Source organism: Anopheles merus, chromosome X, assembly GCF_017562075.2.
Source record: "Anopheles merus strain MAF chromosome X, AmerM5.1, whole genome shotgun sequence".
Classification (NCBI taxonomy): domain Eukaryota; kingdom Metazoa; phylum Arthropoda; class Insecta; order Diptera; family Culicidae; genus Anopheles; species Anopheles merus.
Genome location: NC_054081.1, coordinates 23,792,969 through 23,813,870, shown reverse-complemented (window position 1 = coordinate 23,813,870; position 20,902 = coordinate 23,792,969).

Here is a 20,902-nt window from a genome sequence, read left to right as displayed (position 1 = left end):
ATTTTTGTTCAGTCTGAAAAGAACAAAGCGGATGCCTTGACGCGAGGGAAAAAATCATGGCTCACTAAACTGATCACACGTGAGTTACACGTGGCGTGCGCAGCAAACGTGAAGAGGTTGCATGAACAGCATCATTTTGGCGTAGATCGTTCACTCTATCTGGCAAGACTGGTAGATCCAACAGTAAATAGAAATGAAATATCGCAGTGCGTACGCGAATGCATACAGTGTCAATCTATCGACCCAGCACCGACCACCCACGAGCAAGGTGATCTCGAAGTAAAAAGAACATGGAAACGATTAGCTGTAGATGTAACCCACTTTGAATCACGTAAATATCTTACAATAGTAGATTGTGGACCAGGACGATTCGCGATATGGCGTGAGATAAAAACAGAGAGTGGCTCAGAAATAAGCCAGGTGTTGGAAGGAGTATTTCGTGAAAGAGGACCTCCTGATGAATTGCTAATGGATAACAGATTGTCATTCCGCTCTAGCTATGTCGAACTGCTATGTAGGAACTGGAATGTAGTGAGGCGGCACGCCGAGACACGTGCTTGACATTCGAAGAGCTCCGAGTACATACGGGGGAGGAGACTTTCTCACAACCTCACACATTGCCTTACCATCATCTGCAGCTGAGGACGAGATAGATCTCTTTCTTGATGCGAGGCCAAACCCGAATGATTCTATAAACGCTCATGTCGAAGTTGATGAGGAGCAAGCGGAAACAAGCTTTGAGCAATATGCTGAAATTCCTGGCCAGTTTGATGAACAGCCCATAGAAATGAATGAAGGTCGACCGGTGCGGAACCGACGGCTGCCACAGGCACTGGCAGATTTTGTTGTAGACATTAAGTGATGAGAACATCATGGGGGCGTGTGGTGTTTGGCAGCCCTGCACTTCAATCAGTGACGTGCTGGTTCAGACAGCTCCGACAACATCAATCTGTCAAAGCGATAAACCGCATGAAGGAGAAATAAACGGACAGAAGACAACCAAACGGTGTGGTTATCATTTCTATATCACAAAAACATAAACACTACCTTAACCGTCTTGTGTACGACCAAAAAACTTTACGTAATCGTACAACCACCTACCCGGGTAGGCCGTACATTTTGTATGGAACAATGATGTGTTTGTGACAATGATGTGTAACCACGAAAAACATAATTCTTCCATACAAAATGTATGGCCTACGTAACGTACGTCTAGTCCATGTTAATCAATTGAAAAAGTTTATAAAAACCCAGATAATACACGTATCAGATAAAGAAATAGTAAACGCGGAATTGCGGAAAAGAAAACGTAGTGAGTCTAAGTTCCCACCACTTCGAAGGTCAGATAGACTTCGAGGACAACCTAGATTAAAGGATCCACGTTAGAATAAGTCATAGATTAGGGATTTTATAAGAAGTAAGGTAAACTTCGTTTAGCGGGGAGAATGTAGTATATGGAAGTAGTAAATAATGTATGTTAGTATGTTAGTATTAGCGTGTGTGATTCTAATGTGCATTATACGATGTAAGTGAAAGGTCGGGAGTCAGTCGGGAATAAAGAGTCAAAGCGATCGGTCACAACAGGAAGTACTTTATTTCAATGTACCTGCTCTATCGAATTATGAATAAATGCCTTTATTCTTTTCTCTAGTAATGTGAACAAGACGTCAGAAGCTTGTAATAGCATCCACCTAAGTTGTGTATGTAAAATTTTAATATTTGTACTACCTCCCAAGCGCCACAGATTAAGTTTAAACGACTGGAAAATTGAATATACATAGAAAAAAAATGAAAGCTCCACAGCTTCATTGGTTTGATCAATAGATGGCGTATTACAACTCATCATTATATTGCTATCCTTTTCTTGCAATGTGTTTCGACAAGTTGCATTTTATTATGACCTATATAGCCTTCTAACTTTCTGAGCAAAAATCTATATAAATGGTCGTGTGGTTAGATACGTGGGTATCAACACCAATGACCATTGCTCAAATCTCACTTGCTTCAGTGCTGGTGGTTTCCGTTGGAGTTTAGTATTTAAACAATCGTATCGCCGTTCTAGTTCTAGCGATGCATAACTTCAATGCGAAACCATACAACAGTACAGAGGAAATGAGAAAGCTCTCCTCCAAGCGATGAAGCTCAACTGGTTGGGGTATCCCACCAACAGATAGCGCCACCAGCTTTTTTGCTATTTTTAGAATGCATGAGTCGTTTGGCGTCTGCTAAACGAAGTCTTTCTATATTCCGTTTAGGTAGAGAACTTGAGTCGTTTAGAAGCCGTTTAGTGGTCGTTTAGTGGATTTGTGGCACTTGGGCTGTGAGTAAAAGTGATGAAAATTAGCTACAATTGTCCTATACAAAACAGAAAATATTATCTTATTCAAAATTATTATGTTTTGTTCATATATTATAAAACATTACAGTATATTTTAATATGGTTTATACTATTAGAAACAACAAATACAAGAAAAAACACACACAAAATTAATAAAATTAAGCAAAGGTTCCTTAAAACACTATTTTATGTAGCGCCACCTGGTGGCATGGATGCGAACTACATATAAAATGTTATTTACTATCATAACTCTTTACTACAAACGATAAAAACTAACAATTTCTGCAAAAATAATTTTATCCCGAAATTTGTTCTAAACTGCCCATTGTGCATTGTAACACATTCATTATAACACATTCAGTAAATCAGATCATACCATAGCACCGCGACCGGAAGAGTTCAGGCCGTCCATTCAAACAAATAACAGACGTGACACACTTATCAAAAACAACCGAAACGCACAACATAAACAGGAACAATATGTAACCCAAAGCAGGAACAGTATATGCATTAAACCCAAAACAGGAACTTAGTGACAAGAACCATCGTTCTTGTCAACAAAAGACAACCGTAACTAGCTGAGTGAAAACAATAACTTTCCAACATACAACCCGGAACCAAATGTGAGAAACCCTTAACTTCTTTTGAGTATAAATAAAACCAACTCCGATCATGGCAAAGGAGATTCGTTCGGACTGCCAGGATAGGACATTCTTCTTCTTCTTCTTATCCGGCACTACAACCGCTTTGCGGTCTTGGCCTGCCTCAGGAGTGTCCGAAACCGCTCACGGTCTCGCGCCTTCGTCTGCCAGTCCGTTATCCCGGCCTTAATGGCGGACGCCTCCACGCCATCTTGCCACCTCAATTTGGGCCTACCACGCCTCCTCTGTCCTTGTGGACGGCCTAAAAAGACTTTACGGGCTGGGTCGTCCGTTTCCATGCGTATAACATGGCCAGCCCACCGTTTAGGATAGGACATTACGCTGCCCCAAAACCTTCGCTTTCCAACTTATTTCAAGAGTTTAGTTATGTCCCCCTACCCAAGGTAAGGCTTCTAAACTCCAACGTTTCCAGTAAGGGAAACCTCCTAAAGATTTCTATGATCGCCTGGACGATCAAGTGTTGAAAAGTCCGCTTCGAACAAAGTATGATTCTACATCGATACATGTCAGCGAAACACTGACCTACCGCGACGGTACTCGAGGTACAGTTGTACGACCATAACATTACATGGCGACCGTAACTATCACCCTTAATCGACATTACATAATTAAGGATAAAGTATTATTAGGTAGATGATAGGATTATTAATATAGGCATACGTTTTCTATATTGCAAACATGATTTTTTCTATTATTATTTCTATTAATTTTATACCCATTTTTCATTTCAGCTTGATGAGGAAGATGAGAGCCTCGCTCTGAACTCCCTCGTCACAACGGGTTCGGCCGTTGCATGATCCCGGATCCTTGCCGATCACACATACATTGAGTAAGATTCACCTTCTTCTTCCCTTAGTCTCGGCCCTATAAACCCTTTTTCCATCCAATCCTTCAGTCCCAGCCAACCTCCAACCTCCATCCACCTATCTGTCATCATACACCCTCCAGAAATTCTCCCTTCCCTCCCCTTCTCAGATATCCTTTCCTCATCAAGTCTCCCGTCCTTCCCAAGCCTCTTCCATCCAAAACCTGCCTCATCCTCGGCAAGGACGGCGTCGTCGACGAACCCCTAGCGACGAGGGGCTTCGTATGAGCGAGGCCCTCACACGCGTATCGGAGGCCACGATGGCCAATGCAAACTCCTCGGAGAATGTGTTTGGCCGCTGGGTCGCTGAATTCCTGACGAGGTTCACGCCAGAGGAACAGCGTGTTGTTACCTCAAAGATTCAGCGAACCATGCTAGACGCCGAGGAGTTTGTGTTGGCCAATCGAGCCAACCGTCGCGATGGGGATCCGCCCTAAACATTTTGTAAATAGTTGTATCTTCTTCTTCTTTGGCTCAACAACCGATGCCGGTCAAGGCCTGCCAACCCACTTGTGGGGTTGGCTTTCAGTGACTTATTGATTTCCCCCCATAGCAGGATAGTTAGCCCTACGTATGGCGGCAAGGTCTATTTGGGGCTTGAACCCATGACGGGCATGTTGTTAAGTCGTACGAGTTGACGACTGTACCATGAGACTGGCTTAAAAAATAGTTGTATATAGTTAGTTAATAGTTAGTTGGATAGTAGATAGTCTTGTAAATAGTTAGCATATAGTTAAGAATTAGGGGATAGGGTTTATGTACAATTTTATTTTAGTTCATACTTTGAATTTTTATTGTAGCTTTAACCGTCATGTGTACAACCGCCTACCCGGATAAGTCTAGCATCTTTATTCCAAAATAGCTTTGGATTTAAAAATCGTATCGACTTCAAATTTTAAAAATGTCTCAGAAAAGATGTTTTTTACCCATGTGCAAAGTATAAAAAATATCAAAAATGTTTAAATATTTTTTTAAATTATTTAAGTTTATATACCCTTCACATGTACAACTGCCTACCCGGGTAGGCCGTACATTTTGTATGGAACAATGATGTGTTTGTGACAATGATGTGTAACCACGAAAAACATAATTCTTCCATACAAAATGTATGGCCTACCCGGGTAGGCAGTTGTACATGTGAAGGGTATATAAACTTAAATAATTTAAAAAAATATTTAAACATTTTTGATATTTTTTATACTTTGCACATGGGTAAAAAACATCTTTTCTGAGGCATTTTTAAAATTTGAAGTCGATACGATTTTTAAATCCAAAGCTATTTTGGAATAAAGATGCTAGACTTATCCGGGTAGGCGGTTGTACATATGACGGTTAAAGCTACAATAAAAATTCAAAGTATGAACTAAAATAAATTGTACATAAACCCTATCCCCTAATTCTTAACTATATGCTAACTATTTACAAGACTATCTACTATCCAACTAACTATTAACTAACTATATACAACTATTTTTTAAGCCGGTCTCATGGTACAGTCGTCAACTCGTACGACTTAACAACATGCCCGTCATGGGTTCAAGCCCCAAATAGACCGTGCCGCCATACGTAGGGCTAACTATCCTGCTATGGGGGGAAATCAATAAGTCACTGAAAGCCAACCCCACAAGTGGGTTGGCAGGCCTTGACCGGCATCGGTTGTTGAGCCAAAGAAGAAGAAGATACAACTATTTACAAAATGTTTAGGGCGGATCCCCATCGCGACGGTTGGCTCGATTGGCCAACACAAACTCCTCGGCGTCTAGCATGGTTCGCTGAATCTTTGAGGTAACAACACGCTGTTCCTCTGGCGTGAACCTCGTCAGGAATTCAGCGACCCAGCGGCCAAACACATTCTCCGAGGAGTTTGCATTGGCCATCGTGGCCTCCGATACGCGTGTGAGGGCCTCGCTCATACGAAGCCCCTCGTCGCTAGGGTTCGTCGACGACGCCGTCCTTGCCGAGGATGAGGCAGGTTTTGGATGGAAGAGGCTTGGGAAGGACGGGAGACTTGATGAGGAAAGGATATCTGAGAAGGGGAGGGAAGGGAGAATTTCTGGAGGGTGTATGATGACAGATAGGTGGATGGAGGTTGGAGGTTGGCTGGGACTGAAGAGGTTCGCTGGGACTGAAGGATTGGATGGAAAAAGGGTTTATAGGGCCGAGACTAAGGGAAGAAGAAGGTGAATCTTACTCAATGTATGTGTGATCCGCAAGGATCCGGGATCATGCAACGGCCGAACCCGTTGTGACGAGGGAATTCAGAGCGAGGCTCTCATCTTCCTCATCAAGCTGAAATGAAAAATGGGTATAAAATTAATAGAAATAATAATAGAAAAAAATCATGTTTGCAATATAGAAAACGTATGCTTACATTAATAATCCTATCATCTACCTAATAATACTTTATCCTTAATTATGTAATGTCGATTAAGGGTGATAGTTACGGTCGCCATGTAATGTTATGGTCGTACAACTGTACCTCGAGTACCGTCGCGGTAGGTCAGTGTTTCGCTGACATGTATCGATGTAGAATCATACTTTGTTCGAAGCGGACTTTTCAACACTTGATCGTCCAGGCGATCATAGAAATCTTTAGGAGGTTTCCCTTACTGGAAACGTTGGAGTTTAGAAGCCTTACCTTGGGTAGGGGGACATAACTAAACTCTTGAAATAAGTTGGAAAGCGAAGGTTTTGGGGCAGCGTAATGTCCTATCCTGGCAGTCCGAACGAATCTCCTTTGCCATGATCGGAGTTGGTTTTATTTATACTCAAAAGAAGTTAAGGGTTTCTCACATTTGGTTCCGGGTTGTATGTTGGAAAGTTATTGTTTTCACTCAGCTAGTTACGGTTGTCTTTTGTTGACAAGAACGATGGTTCTTGTCACTAAGTTCCTGTTTTGGGTTTAATGCATATACTGTTCCTGCTTTGGGTTACATATTGTTCCTGTTTATGTTGTGCGTTTCGGTTGTTTTTGATAAGTGTGTCACGTCTGTTATTTGTTTGAATGGACGGCCTGAACTCTTCCGGTCGCGGTGCTATGGTATGATCTGATTTACTGAATGTGTTATAATGAATGTGCTACAATGCACAATGGGCAGTTTAGAACAAATTTCGGGATAAAATTAATTTTGCAGAAATTGTTAGTTTTTATTGTTTGTAGTAAAGAGTTATGATAGTAAATAACATTTTATATGTAGTTCGCATCCATGCCACCAGGTGGCGCTACATAAAATAGTGTTTTAAGGAACCTTTGCTTAATTTTATTAATTTTGTGTGTGTTTTTTTTTCTTGTATTTGTTGTTTCTAATAGTATAAACCATATTAAAATATACTGTAATGTTTTATAATATATGAACAAAACATAATAATTTTGAATAAGATAATATTTTCTGTTTTGTATAGGACAATTGTAGCTAATTTTCATCACTTTTACTCACAGGTAGTACAAATATTAAAATTTTACATACACAACTTAGGTGGATGCTATTACAAGCTTCTGACGTCTTGTTCACATTACTAGAGAAAGGAATAAAGGCATTTATTCATAATTCGATAGAGCAGGTACATTGAAATAAAGTACTTCCTGTTGTGACCGATCGCTTTGACTCTTTATTCCCGACTGACTCCCGACCTTTCACTTACATCGTATAATGCACATTAGAATCACACACACTAATACTAACATACTAACATACATTATTTACTACTTCCATATACTACATTCTCCCCGCTAAACGAAGTTTACCTCACTTCTTATAAAATCCCTAATCTATGACTTATTCTAACGTGGATCCTTTAATCTAGGTTGTCCTCGAAGTCTATCTGACCTTCGAAGTGGTGGGAACTTAGACTCACTACGTTTTCTTTTCCGCAATTCCGCGTTTACTATTTCTTTATCTGATACGTGTATTATCTGGGTTTTTATAAACTTTTTCAATTGATCAACATGGACTAGACGTACGTTACCTTTTAAATTAATAAGGAAAGTTACTGCACTTATTTTTTTCAATATAGTGGCTGGTATCCATCGAACAATCTCTTTAAAATGATTTCGATATAAAACGTTTTCTCCTTCGTGAAATTCTACTTCCTTTTGACATCGCTTAATCTCTTCAACTGTTTGTCTCCGAAACTGTGGTATTTTTTCTTTTACTTCTAGTTTCATCGGATTCACCTTCCCTATTCTAGTGTGAGGCACATAGCATAATATTTTTTCAGCTGGGATTGCGTTCGTTATGGTACACGGTGAATTTCTATAATTTAATAGGAATTTGTTCACCTTTCGCTGTAACGTTAAGACTTTGAATCTTTGATCAATAAGATATTTTTTTAAGACTTCTTTGACAGTTCCGACTCCTCTCTCGGCCAACCCGTTCGATTGAGGATGATATGGTGGTGATTTCTTTACTTTAATACCATATGATTCGAGAAACAATGTAAAATTTTCTGAATTAAACGGTGGACCGTTATCCGTTACAACCTCTTCTGCCGTACCAAAATACGCAAAAAATGACTCTGTATGTTCTATAATATCTGACGCTTTTGTTCCTTTCAATATTCTTACATCCATAAATTTTGAAAAACTATCGACAATTATAAGAAGATTTTGATTATCGAAATGGAACAAATCTAAATGTATCCTTTGAAAAGGACGATTGGTTTCTGGCCACTTAGTTTTGACCACTTCCTTATGAACCGGCTGTGTGACTTGACATGTTTCACATGATTGTACATAGTTTGCAATGTCTTTATCCATGTGCTTCCACCAGACTAACCTCCTTGCCTTCATCTTCATTTTAACTATTCCTTCATGATTAGAATGACATAATGCTAAAATGTTTTGCTTAAGCGCAGAAGGAATAATTGTCCTATCATCAAAGTATAATATATCATCTTCGATTGCCAAATGACTGTTGATTTTAAAATATTCCTTATATAACTTTTCATCATGTCTTGACCATCCATGTTTTACGGATTGATATACTTTTTTCAAAATGTCATCCGTTTTTTGATATTGTTTTATCATTTCTGTATCTACGATTTTTTCTTCTGTTAATGCATTCAGTTTTTCAAAATCTTTTTCATCAATTTGTGGTGAATCTTGTAACGGTAATCTACTCATTGCATCTGCATTATTCATTTACTTTCCCGGTTTATGTTCGATTTCATACTCATAATTTGCTAAAATAAGAGCCCATCGGTGCAATCTTGATACTGATATTGATGACGTTCCTCTCGACGGATTGAAGATTTCCTTAATACCACTATTATCTGTGATTAACTTGAACCTGACATCGAATAGATGCTTATGAAACTTTTGTACCCCGAATATTACTGCCAATGCTTCTGTTTGTACTTGCGCATAATTTTGTTGTGCTGGTGTAAGAGTCGATGATGCAAAACAAACTGGTTTTTCAACCTTGTCTACCATATGTGATAATACTGCCCCTACGCCATATGGGCTTGCATCGACTGCTAATATAATTGGTTTAGACGGATCATATGGTTCTAATATGTTCTTTCCCGTAAGTAATTGTTTTGTTTTTTCAAAGGCTATCTGACATTCTCTTGACCATTTGAATGTTATTTCCTTTCGCAATAACTTGTACAAAGGACTCAATTCTGACGAAAGATTAGGAAGGAAACGACTGCAGTAATTTAGCATTCCTAAATATGATTGCAACTGTAGCACATTTTCCGGACTTGGAGCTTTTACTATAGCATCGACTTTTGATTTGTTTGGACATATACCATTTGACGTTATAGTATATCCTAAATAGTCTATCTCACTTTGAAACAACTTTGACTTTTTTGCGTTAATTTTAGCGTTATGTTTTTCAAGCTTATTTAATACCTCATACATATTATTTTTACAGTTTTCTTCATCTCTGCCTCCAATGATTATATCTTCCATGTACGTAAAACCGTTTGTATTCATGAGAATTTGATCGACTATTGCTTGAAAAATAGCTGGTGCGGAATGCACTCCCAATGGCATTCTCGTATATTTATAAAGACCTTTATGTGTGTTGATTGTGCAAATATTTTGTGACGACTCAGACAATTTAACTTGAAGATAAGCTCCTGTCAAATCTATTTTGCAGAATACTTTCCAGTTCGAAATTTTAGCCAAAATATCCTCTATTCTTGGTAAGGGATAGTGTTCTACCGTTAGATATTTATTTATGGTAGTTTTACCATCTAAACAAATACGCACTGATCCATCGCTTTTACGCACTATAACTATTGGACTTGCCCATGACGCTGAACGTGTTGGTATTAGTATACCTTCTTTAACCAACTCTTCCAAATTTCGCTCGACTTTTTCCGTTAATGCAAATGGGACCGCATATGCCTTATGAAAAATGGGTGACGCATTTTCCTTCAACACTAAGTTAGCCTCAAACCCTTCTATTGTCGTATTTCGATTTTCATCCAATATTTTGGGAAAATTCTTTTTAATTCCATCCATTACTTCACCTGACGCACCGACTTGACTGACCGAAAATGTACTTCGCCATCCCGGAAAAATTAAATCTAATCCGTTTCTTCCTAACAGGGGATTTACACGCTGTTCGGTAGGTATAACTATTATTTCCAACTGTTCTTCCATTTTGTTCGATTTTACGCATACACTGACATTTATTTTACCGACAGGAATTATTCTTTTTCCATTCGCAGAAAAAAAAGATGCATTTGTACTTTTTAATTCCACATTTTCCAATTTTTCTCTATAAACATATTCTGGTATAACTGTTACGCAAGCACCGCAGTCTACTTCAAATATCATATTCTTTACGTTCACTTCTAATTCTATTATTTCTGCCGCATTATTACTTGCTTCATTTGACACGTGATTAAACATTCTTGACCTCTCATTGAACTTTGTGTTCCTACAACACGTAGACACATGCCCTTTCTTTTTACACACGAAACACATCCACTCTCGCGCTAAACAGGTGTTCGGGTCGTGCGCTCTACCACACCGATAACACGATCCGTCTTTACGCACACGATCACTGGTACTCTGCTGCGTACGCTGCTGCTGGTCGTGGTATGGCTCGTTCTTACGCACACGATCTCCTGTTCTTTGCTGCGATGACTGATGATACATGTGTGGGTGATGATGTCTAACACTGTTGCTCGATGCCGCTCTTCGTACTGCTGCCATTTCTCCAACATGTGGTTTCAACCTCATGGCTTCGTTATCATCTTTCGCCGCTTCCCAAGTGCGTGCGATTGCCGTTGCTTTCTCGAACGACACATCTTCTTGTCGCAAAAGCTGCTTCCGCAATTCACCATCACGAATGCCCGCTACGAATTGATCACGTAGGGCTTCGTTTAAAAAGTTGCCGAATTTGCACTGTTGCGCCGCTGACTTTAGCATGATGACGTACTCGTGGATCTGCTCACTTTCCTGCAGACAGTTCCGGAATTTAAAACGTTCCGCAACCACACTCACTACCGGACTCAAATGCGCTTTTAATAGTTCGCACAGCTTCTCATACGGCTTCAGACGCGGTTCCTCCGGATCGCACACTTTGCTTGCAACCTTGTACAAGGATGCTCCGCCTAACGTAAGCAACAATCCAGTCTTCTTTTTTTGCTCGACGTCGTTCACTTCAAACAACACATTTATTCGACACAAATATTCCGAAAATGATTCGCCTAAAACGAAAGGCTCGACAGACCCGATTAATTGTGCCATTGTACTTTTCCTCTTTTTCCTCGTCGCCAATTTACTGTTGTGACCGATCGCTTTGACTCTTTATTCCCGACTGACTCCCGACCTTTCACTTACATCGTATAATGCACATTAGAATCACACACGCTAATACTAACATACTAACATACATTATTTACTACTTCCATATACTACACTTCCCAAATTCGTAATGAAAAGCAGCTCATATTGTTAGTCTTTGAATATTCATCCTATACTTTTCCAAGTCCTGTACTGCCTTCAGAAGGGGTAATAAAACTAAACATTGTATGTTCTTGGTTTTACAACTATCCGAAAAAATCAGAGTTCAACGATAGCTACAAACAAAGTATTTACTTCATTAGTAAAGTTAAAATCTGTCTTTGTTTTAGTGCGTGTAGCTACTGATATTGAATTGGTTAACGAATCAGAGGAATACAGCTCATTATACAAAATGTCCTTCTGGATGCATTTTCTGTAGCATACTCCGCTATATCCTTATATTTAGTTTGTCATGACTTTTGGGAGTTTCTTCTCCCAAAGCGCCAATAGTTGCTGGTGCATTCATAACGTTTTCCTGTTATGCGTATAATTTCAGAATTATTTTCCTTACATCTGTCTATAATCTGGAGTAGGACCAAAAGTTATTTGATTCTAATTTGCTTCATTATATTTAATAATAAAGTTAGGTTAGAATAGAAATTTGCATATTAGATAAGTACATGAGCTGAAACTAAGATACACAGCTTCGTAATGGAAATTAAAATCACGTAGAATATAGTTTTGTAGAATACACTAAATACGCTACACTAGGCTCCTATGGAGCCGCCTAGTTGCGCATGTGTCTGTTTTTAGAAAAAAGTTGATGTGAAAAAAATTCAATAAAATTCGCGTTCGCAAACTTTCGCAGAATATTTCTTCACAGATTGATAGTATATATTACACTATTATGTGACATATAATTATGCGGTGTACATTTATTATTCGGCTATTTATTAAAAAAGATTAAATGTTACTCCAATGAGTTCTAAACTAAAACTAAACTCTCACATTAATTCTACGGTTGGCGGTGTATGTTTGTGGGAGCTGTCTGCGTCCGGCTGGTGTCCGATGTCGCGCGACCGTGCTGTCTGCGTTGTCGGGCCGGCTGGTGTCCGATGATGCGCGCCCGTGGGAACTAGAAGAGATGGAATGTGTCGCACTGCAATATGGTAAAACATTGTGTCGTGCCACGAGCTGGTGTCCAATGCCACATAATTCCTCCAGGGGGTGAAAAAAAGCGTGTCCTCATGCGTTTAAACTGTCTTCGAGATTATTTTCTCTACGATGGTTTCGTGACGACTTCTGTGAGCGGGATTTCTTCTTTTCTATCTGATTTGATATGGCTGAGATGAAACGACTAAAGTAAAAATAGATAAATATGATAATGGCAATAGATACTGTAGTGGACAGTCCCAGTCCAGTTAATAAGCTCCAATTCCAAGTAATATTTTTATTTTGTTGCAAGTAGATGTGTTCGATGTGTTTGCGATTCGTCAATGTTCTATCATCCAGGGAGGCTAAAGGAGTTTCGACAACTTTTCGATGAATTGCGATGTTGAATACTGTCCCATATACAGCTGGACTCTTGACATGGATTTCTTCTGATGTCAAGCTTTTGTTTCTGAATTGTATGGTGCAATTAGAAAAAGTTAGTAAGAAGTTTCCATTCAAATGTCGATCGTTCGGTTTTCAATAAGAAGTTGATTATCACCTATTATTTTAGCTGTTGTTTCGTTTTCCGGAACTACTACACAATGGCTCTCTTTCCCCATTACTAATGGAGCGATGCAGTTATCAAAAAAATCCATGATATCAGAATACTTTTGTACGTATTTCTCTGGATTCTTTGTTGTATATAGTTTCTTTTTCTGTTTCACGAGTTGCCTTGGATAGTGTTTGATTAACGAGTTATTGTTATAGTCTCTGGATTCTTTGTTGTATATAGTTTCTTTTTCTGTTTCACGAGTTGCCTTGGATAGTGTTTGATTAACGAGTTATTGTGATTCAGTGCTAGTATTTCTATTACTTTTGACTCCTCCTTTTGCAACTCTGGCACTTTAAGTAAGTAGAGCAGTTTGTTGTTGTTGACTGCTATTTTAGGTGTGATATAAGAAATGATCTCGACAGGAATATCGCTTTTAACTCCTTGGTCTTCTAATGGCTGTTGTATAATAGCAATTTCGCGTGGTGATAGAAGTTTGCTGCTTGTTATAGACATTTTGGATAACGATATCGCTTCTTGTATATCTTCTAATATCTTGTTAATTGTATCTATATTGATAATTGCCGTCAGCATGTCTAATTCATTAAGAAGAATGTCGTTTCTATTTTCAATCATCTGCTTCATTTCGTTGGTGAGGTTTTGATTTTCATTCCAAGATTTTCATTTACTAGGAATTGCTGATTATTACTCTCTATCAAATCGTTCATTGTACTGTTGATGATTTGCAGGTCATGTGCATCCGGGCTTCCTCCAATCCATTTCCAAACCGAGCCTATAGCTTCTACGCTTCTTATCAAAAGCTTCCTTGGTCTTATGAGATTAAAATTAGAATATAAGTTTCTAACCTTATGCTTCGCAATGATTGATAGAGGACTATTGGTTGGGCGAAAAGCTACTTGAGTTAATAGGTGCATTGTATTTTCAATTTCTGTTATGTTTACCTCATGTATTATATTGATATTACCGATTTGAATTTTGCAATTATGTTTCTCTAGAATTAAAATTGGTTGATCAATCAAACTAGTTATTTTTAATTCTTGGGCTTTAATATGAGCTATCATTAGAATGACCATCAACATAACTATTCTGACGACGTCTTGTCGTGCAGCAGAAAAAATTTAAATTCTAAATTATTCATTTTTCAATTAATAATTTAATTTGCTATTTCCTGTGATTCCTTCGATTTCCTTACCCCTGTTTTATCAAGTTTCTGTTCCTAATTTAATTGCTTTAAATTTAAATGAGCGACAATGGGTCGTACCACTGCGATCCTTTTGTTTTCTTCTTGTTAAGTTTTTTTTGCTAAAAAGAGAATGAAAAAAAATAAAAAAAATGTGCTGAGCCAGTCGTCTGTTTTTTTTTTTTTTTTTTTTTTTTTTTTTTTTTTTTTTTTTTTTTGAGACGTCAAATCCTGTAAATATATAAAAAAAATATTAGTTTCATGTACAATTATGTTCTTATGCGTTTTATTTTATTTTTATTGCGTTTGACATTTCTTGGTCCAATTTGAATGGTTTTTTCATTATTAACCAAACATTTTGATTTTGAAAAGCGTGGATCTAGCTTTTTTATAGTGTTTTTCTTTATATAAACATTATGTCCTTCAATTACAGCAGGTGCAATTTCTTTTTTGTCGTTATTTTTCTTCATTCTATTTGCAGCTAGCTGAAGGTTCTTTTTACATTTTTGAAAATTTTGTCGGCGTTATCGGCTATTTCTGGTGGGTTCATCGTATACCCTGGATAAAAAATAATTTCATTAGGGGTATAAGTGGTGACTGAATGAACAGTATCGTTGTACATTGAATTTGCTATTTGCACTATTTCAGGAGATGAATTATTGATGAATTTGTGTTTGTTGGTATTATAAATTTCAATGATAGTTTTGTGATATTGCGGGGCTTGCTAAAACGATATTGTACTTATTTAAAACGATACAATACAATAATATAATTTATTAATCCTAAATGCCCTTTTTGGTGTGACCGTCCCGCTCGACCGCCTTAATCCAAGAGAGCACGATCGTCCTTCCGATCGTGCTGAGTGGCCTCTCGGCTCGCTGAGTGACCAGCCAGTGGGAGCCGAACTGTTTGCGCAGGTTGGCTCACTTATCGCGTTTCGCCCTAAACGCCTCCATAACATCTCCCTCTCTTAAAATGTACGGTACACATCGAACCGACTGGGCAATCTTCTATTTCGAGAAGAGCGTCGTGGTTCCTGTACCTGATACAGCCTTCTGGGACGTGCAGTTGTTGTTTTTCCAAATGTTTGTGTGGATGCAGCAGGAGGAAACACCGGTACCGTTTGGTGGTCGCTGATGCTTGAAGATAACGGTAAGTCTTCTGGTGGTGACGGTGCAGGTGCAGGTGGATTTAGTACGCGATCCAAATTCCAAGCTTCAAGCAAAACATCTAGAGGTAAGCAAGGCTGAACTACTGTTGAAGATTCTTCTTGCGTCCGCCGACGTAGCTGATGAATATGCCGTCGAATGATCTTTCCATCGGCCGCCCTGACCAGGTACATGACTCTACCTTGTCGCTTCAGAACCGTACCGGTTATCCATCTCCATCCATTCTGGGAATAATGTTTAGCATAAACGTTTTGATTAGGGCAAAATTCTCTTTCTTCTACAGTAGGGCTTATCTGTGGTGGGTTTTGTAATGGTGTTAATAAATCCAGCGATATTCTTGGGCGTCTACCCAACATGATCTCTGCGGGAGACTTTGATCCTTCCAGACAAGCGTTTGGGGTAGACCTGTAAGTTTGTAAGAATATGTCCAAACTCTCCCGAACCGTGTACCCATCAACTTCGATTTTCGTCATAGCTCGCTTAAAAGTGTCCACAAATCGCTCTGCCTGGCCGTTTGATTGTGGATGGTAAGGCGCCGTTCTAACGTGTATAATACCGCTTTTCTTACAAAATCGTTCAAATTCAATACTGGAGAATTGTGTCCCATTATCAGACACTAGCGTCATCGGCATACCAAAACGTGCGAAAATACTACGAAGAATAGCAATTGTAGACGCTGATGACGTGTTGCTAGTTTGAACTATTTCAGGCCATTTTGAAAAAGAATCCACTAATATAAGATACCACTCTCCCTTTAATGGACCAGCATAATCGATATGAAGGCGTTGCCAAGGAGCTGAAGATTTTGGCCAGCTGGTTTTATCGGTGCTTGGAGGTGATTTGGCGGCTGCCTGGCAGGCATGACACGAATTAACCCATTCAGTAATATCACGATCCATAGATGGCCAGTAAATGTAGCTTCTAGCTAAGGCCTTCATCCTTCGAATCCCCGGATGACCATGATGGATCTGACTCAAACATTGTTTTTGTAGCAGTTTGGGGATCACTACCCTCTCTCCAAATAAGATACAGTTGTTTACTGCCGACAAGGACTCTCTTCTATCATGGTAACGTGCAAGCTCTGATCCATACGACACGTTTGTTGGCCAGCCTTTTTTTATATTTGTGTAAACCTGTCGTAGTACGGGATCGCTCTGGGTTTTTATCTCAACGTCTCTGAACGTGAGGGGGAATGAACTAATCGCGTTGATAACTACTGCCTCCAAGTCTTCTTCTAATCTGTCGAGTTCCTTATTCACAGCTTCTTGCATAGCATAAGCGACTGGGCGCTTTGGACAAAAAGTTGGTTGGGTGTTCTCTTTTACTTGCACTTTTATACGTGCCTTGGTGCATAAACCTGATCCCCTAAAAACACTGGGAAACTTGGTTTCTAATTGTTTTGCAATTGGTGTAACTGTCGAAACAGCTCCACAATATGCATTCATCGGTAACGATCCGAGATCAAATGCGTCGATGATATCTGCACCCAATAATAAGAGATTTACGCAAGCTACGCGGATGGTAGCTGCTTTTGTTTTCTCTCCAACCGTAACAATTCCTTCGAATTCCCCGTCTAAGGGAAGGCTGGCCCCTGAAACTGTTTTTGCTCGTATCTCGCATGCATTTAGAGGAGGTTTGCCTAAGCTTTGCCACAGAGATCTATTTATGATCGTAATATCGGACCCCGTATCGAGTTGTAACCTGGCATTTTTCCCATTTATTAGTACGTTAACGTACTTACGGTTTACCGCGACGGCACATGCATTTACCGTGACGATACGTGTCTCCACCGATGGGCTCTGACGAAATTTTCCTTTTTGGTTCGCGGTATTGCAGTGGCCTTCCCGATGTCCTATTTGTCCGCAATCTTGGCACTTGTGCGATTTATAGCCACAATATTGCACCCAATGTCTGTCGCCACAAAGCCAGCATGGTCGACTGGGATGGGTGTTCCGTGCGGGAGGACGCTGCTTATCATATCTTTGGACATTATTTCTTTTGGGGAATTGCCGGTGCTGAAAACTCGAATTTTTAGCTTTAGTATGTTTGTTAAATATGTTTGTATGATTTTTGTTATGCAATGCGAGTACTTGCCGTTCATTTTCTTGAATCATTGCGCTGTCTCTTTTTAGTGCGGCAATGCGACTACAATCCTCTGACAGTTGCTGCAACGTAATCTGCTCTCGATCCTCGATTTTCGCCAACAATCTGGTTCGCACTTCGACGTCTCGTTCTTCTCTTAATCCACAAACGAATAAGAGGCACTTTAGCTGCTCCTCGTCGAGCTTGCTGAGCTCGAACTCTACGCATGATTTATTTACACGACATGCGTAGGTAAGCAGATCCTCTTCAGGTTTCCTTGTAAGCTGCAAACACTTGTACCTTTTGCTTATCAAGGATTCCTGTACGTCGAACAGCACAGCGAGCTTTGCGATCGTTTCCTTGAATGAAAATTCACTTGAACGTAGGGGCAGGATAAACGACAAATACCGATCATGCTCGGCTGCACCTAGCTTCCTTAAAAGCAGTCGCACTTTTGCTGCATCACTCAGCCGACAAGCATCCTCGTTGAACAGCTCCTCGTACCGGGAAAACCATGTTCTGAAGGTGATGCCAGCTTCAGGATCGAACCGAAATTCCATAATTGAATTTGCTAATGCTTCCGTTGCTTGCTCCGGATTGAAATTTGGCGTAACTACGGGCTGGCTTATTTGCTGGGCCATTATTTTACTAATAAGCTGCTGTTGCTGGGCCATTTGTTGCTGCATCATATTTAGCGTTTGCAGGAGTACGGCGTTATCCACTACAGCTGAGCCCGTTTGCGATGGCGGTTGCACAAATTGCGATGGCGCTGATACCGGCTGCGCTGATGCGGGTCCCAATTGCGATGGCGGATAGAGGTGTCCGTTTGGAGACAACTGATGATGGGACGCTACTTCGTGCACGGAGGGAACGTGCGGCCGCGATGTTCCGGGTTGTTGCATCACCGCCGGGTTGAAAAATCCAGACCGGCCTAAGGATGCACGTCGCTGCTCCTCCTCCGTCGGTAAATCCATCGTTGCATCAGCGGGGTTCATCTTGCGCTTCTTGGGACGTGGTGGCGCAATTGTGTGGGTGTATGTGTGTGAGCGGGACACGGAAGAAAACGAACAAAACGAATTAAAAATTGGTCAGCACTTAACAACACGAAACGATCACATTAACTTTTCTCGTCGCCACTTTTGTGATATTGCGGGGCTTGCTAAAACGATATTGTACTTATTTAAAACGATACAATACAATAATATAATTTATTAATCCTAAATGCCCTTTTTGGTGTGACCGTCCCGCTCGACCGCCTTAATCCAAGAGAGCACGATCGTCCTTCCGATCGTGCTGAGTGGCCTCTCGGCTCGCTGAGTGACCAGCCAGTCGGAGCCGAACTGTTTGCGCAGGTTGGCTCACTTATCGCGTTTCGCCCTAAACGCCTCCATAACAGATAGTACTATGAGTTTTTTCTATTTGGCCATTTGACTCTGATGAGGAAGCGAATTCTATTACGGTTCCGAAATTAGCTAAAAAGTCTTGGAACTGAATGCTAGTAAAAGCTGCTTCATGGTCGCAAATGATTTTTCTTGGTGGTCTAAATGTTCTGAAATACTGTGAAAGGGCATTCCGTATATCTGTCATGTTTCTAGATTTAATTTCTATAAGTTGAAGGTGCTTCGAAAATGCACAAATTAAAGAAAGGTAGTAGTGTCTAGCCGGTCTCATGGTACAGTCGTCAACTCGTACGACGTAACAACATGCCCGTCATGGGTTCAAGCCCCAAATAGACCGTGCCGCCATACGTAGGACTGACTATCCTGCTATGGGGGGAAATCAATAAGTCACTGAAAGCCAACCCCACAAGTGGGTTGGCAGGCCTTGACCGGCATCGGTTGTTGAGCCAAACAAGAAGAAGAAGAAGAAGTAGTGTCTATCCATGCCGAAAATATCCATATGGACTCTGTAAAAAGGACCATTTTCTATTGGCCTTGGTGAAATTTTTATATTATATGGTTTTCGTTCGTATTTGTTTTGAGTACAAATTGTACATGAATTAATTAATTGCCTGATTCGTTTGATCATGTTTGGGAAAAAGTAAGATCGTTTAATCTGACTTTCGACTTCGGTTATGCCTCTATGGGCTCTATGATGTTCTTTTCTTATGATAATGTCTTGCATTGTTTCGGAAGTAACGTCTTCAACCATATTTTGTGTAATAATGAAATGGCAGTTTGTGTTGCAGAAACATTCTCTGTAAACTTCTTGAATTAAATAAAGTAAGCATTCCGGAGATAACACAGCATTTTGCTTTCCATTCGAATGATCTTTCAAAAATGTTGTAACTTTTCTATTATCAAACGAAGTGGAGCAAATAGTTGTTCGCTTATAGTTTGGAAAAAATTGTTCCGTGATAACGGAGTCGGAGTCCGTTACTTTAAAAATGATTTGATTTCTGTAACTATTAATAGCTCTTTCTGTAAAATGCATATAATAGTCATCGGATGTGTTTGCTGAATGTGCTGTTTCGGAAGAAGATGAACTGATATTATTTTCCACAGATACTTGATCAACAGAAACAACATTTTCTAGTTGATTGTTGTTAACTTCGACTTTTCTACTAAGTGCGTCTGCCACAACATTTGTCTTTCCTGTCTTATAGATTACGTCGTAGTCGTAATTTTCTAAGTCTAATCGCCAACGTATCAATTTAGCGTTCTTATTTGAGTTTTTAATGTAAATAAGGGGTTTATGATCGGTAACCAAGGTGAATTTGTTACCATACAGGTACGGCTTAAACTTGTTTACTGCCCATATGATGGCTAGTGCCTCTTTTTTCTGTTCTGGAGTAATTTGACTCTGTTTTGTTTAGAGTACGGCTTGCGAAAGCTATGGGTTTTTCTGTTTTATCTATTACTTGTGATAAAACGGCACCGAGGGCATAATTGCTGGCGTCAGTTGTTAATATAAAAGGAAGTTCAAAGTCAGGATAAGATAAGATTTGATCTGAAACTATTATATTTTTTAAATGTTTAAAGGCTTCCTGATATTCGTGATCATTAAAGTTTACTTTTTCATCCTTCTGTAACAATTTGGTGAGGGGTTTTGTTAATTTTGAGTAATCTTTAATAAAACGTCTATTATACCCTACGAGTCCTAAGAATTGTTTTATTTCTTTTTGATTGGATGGAAGTTT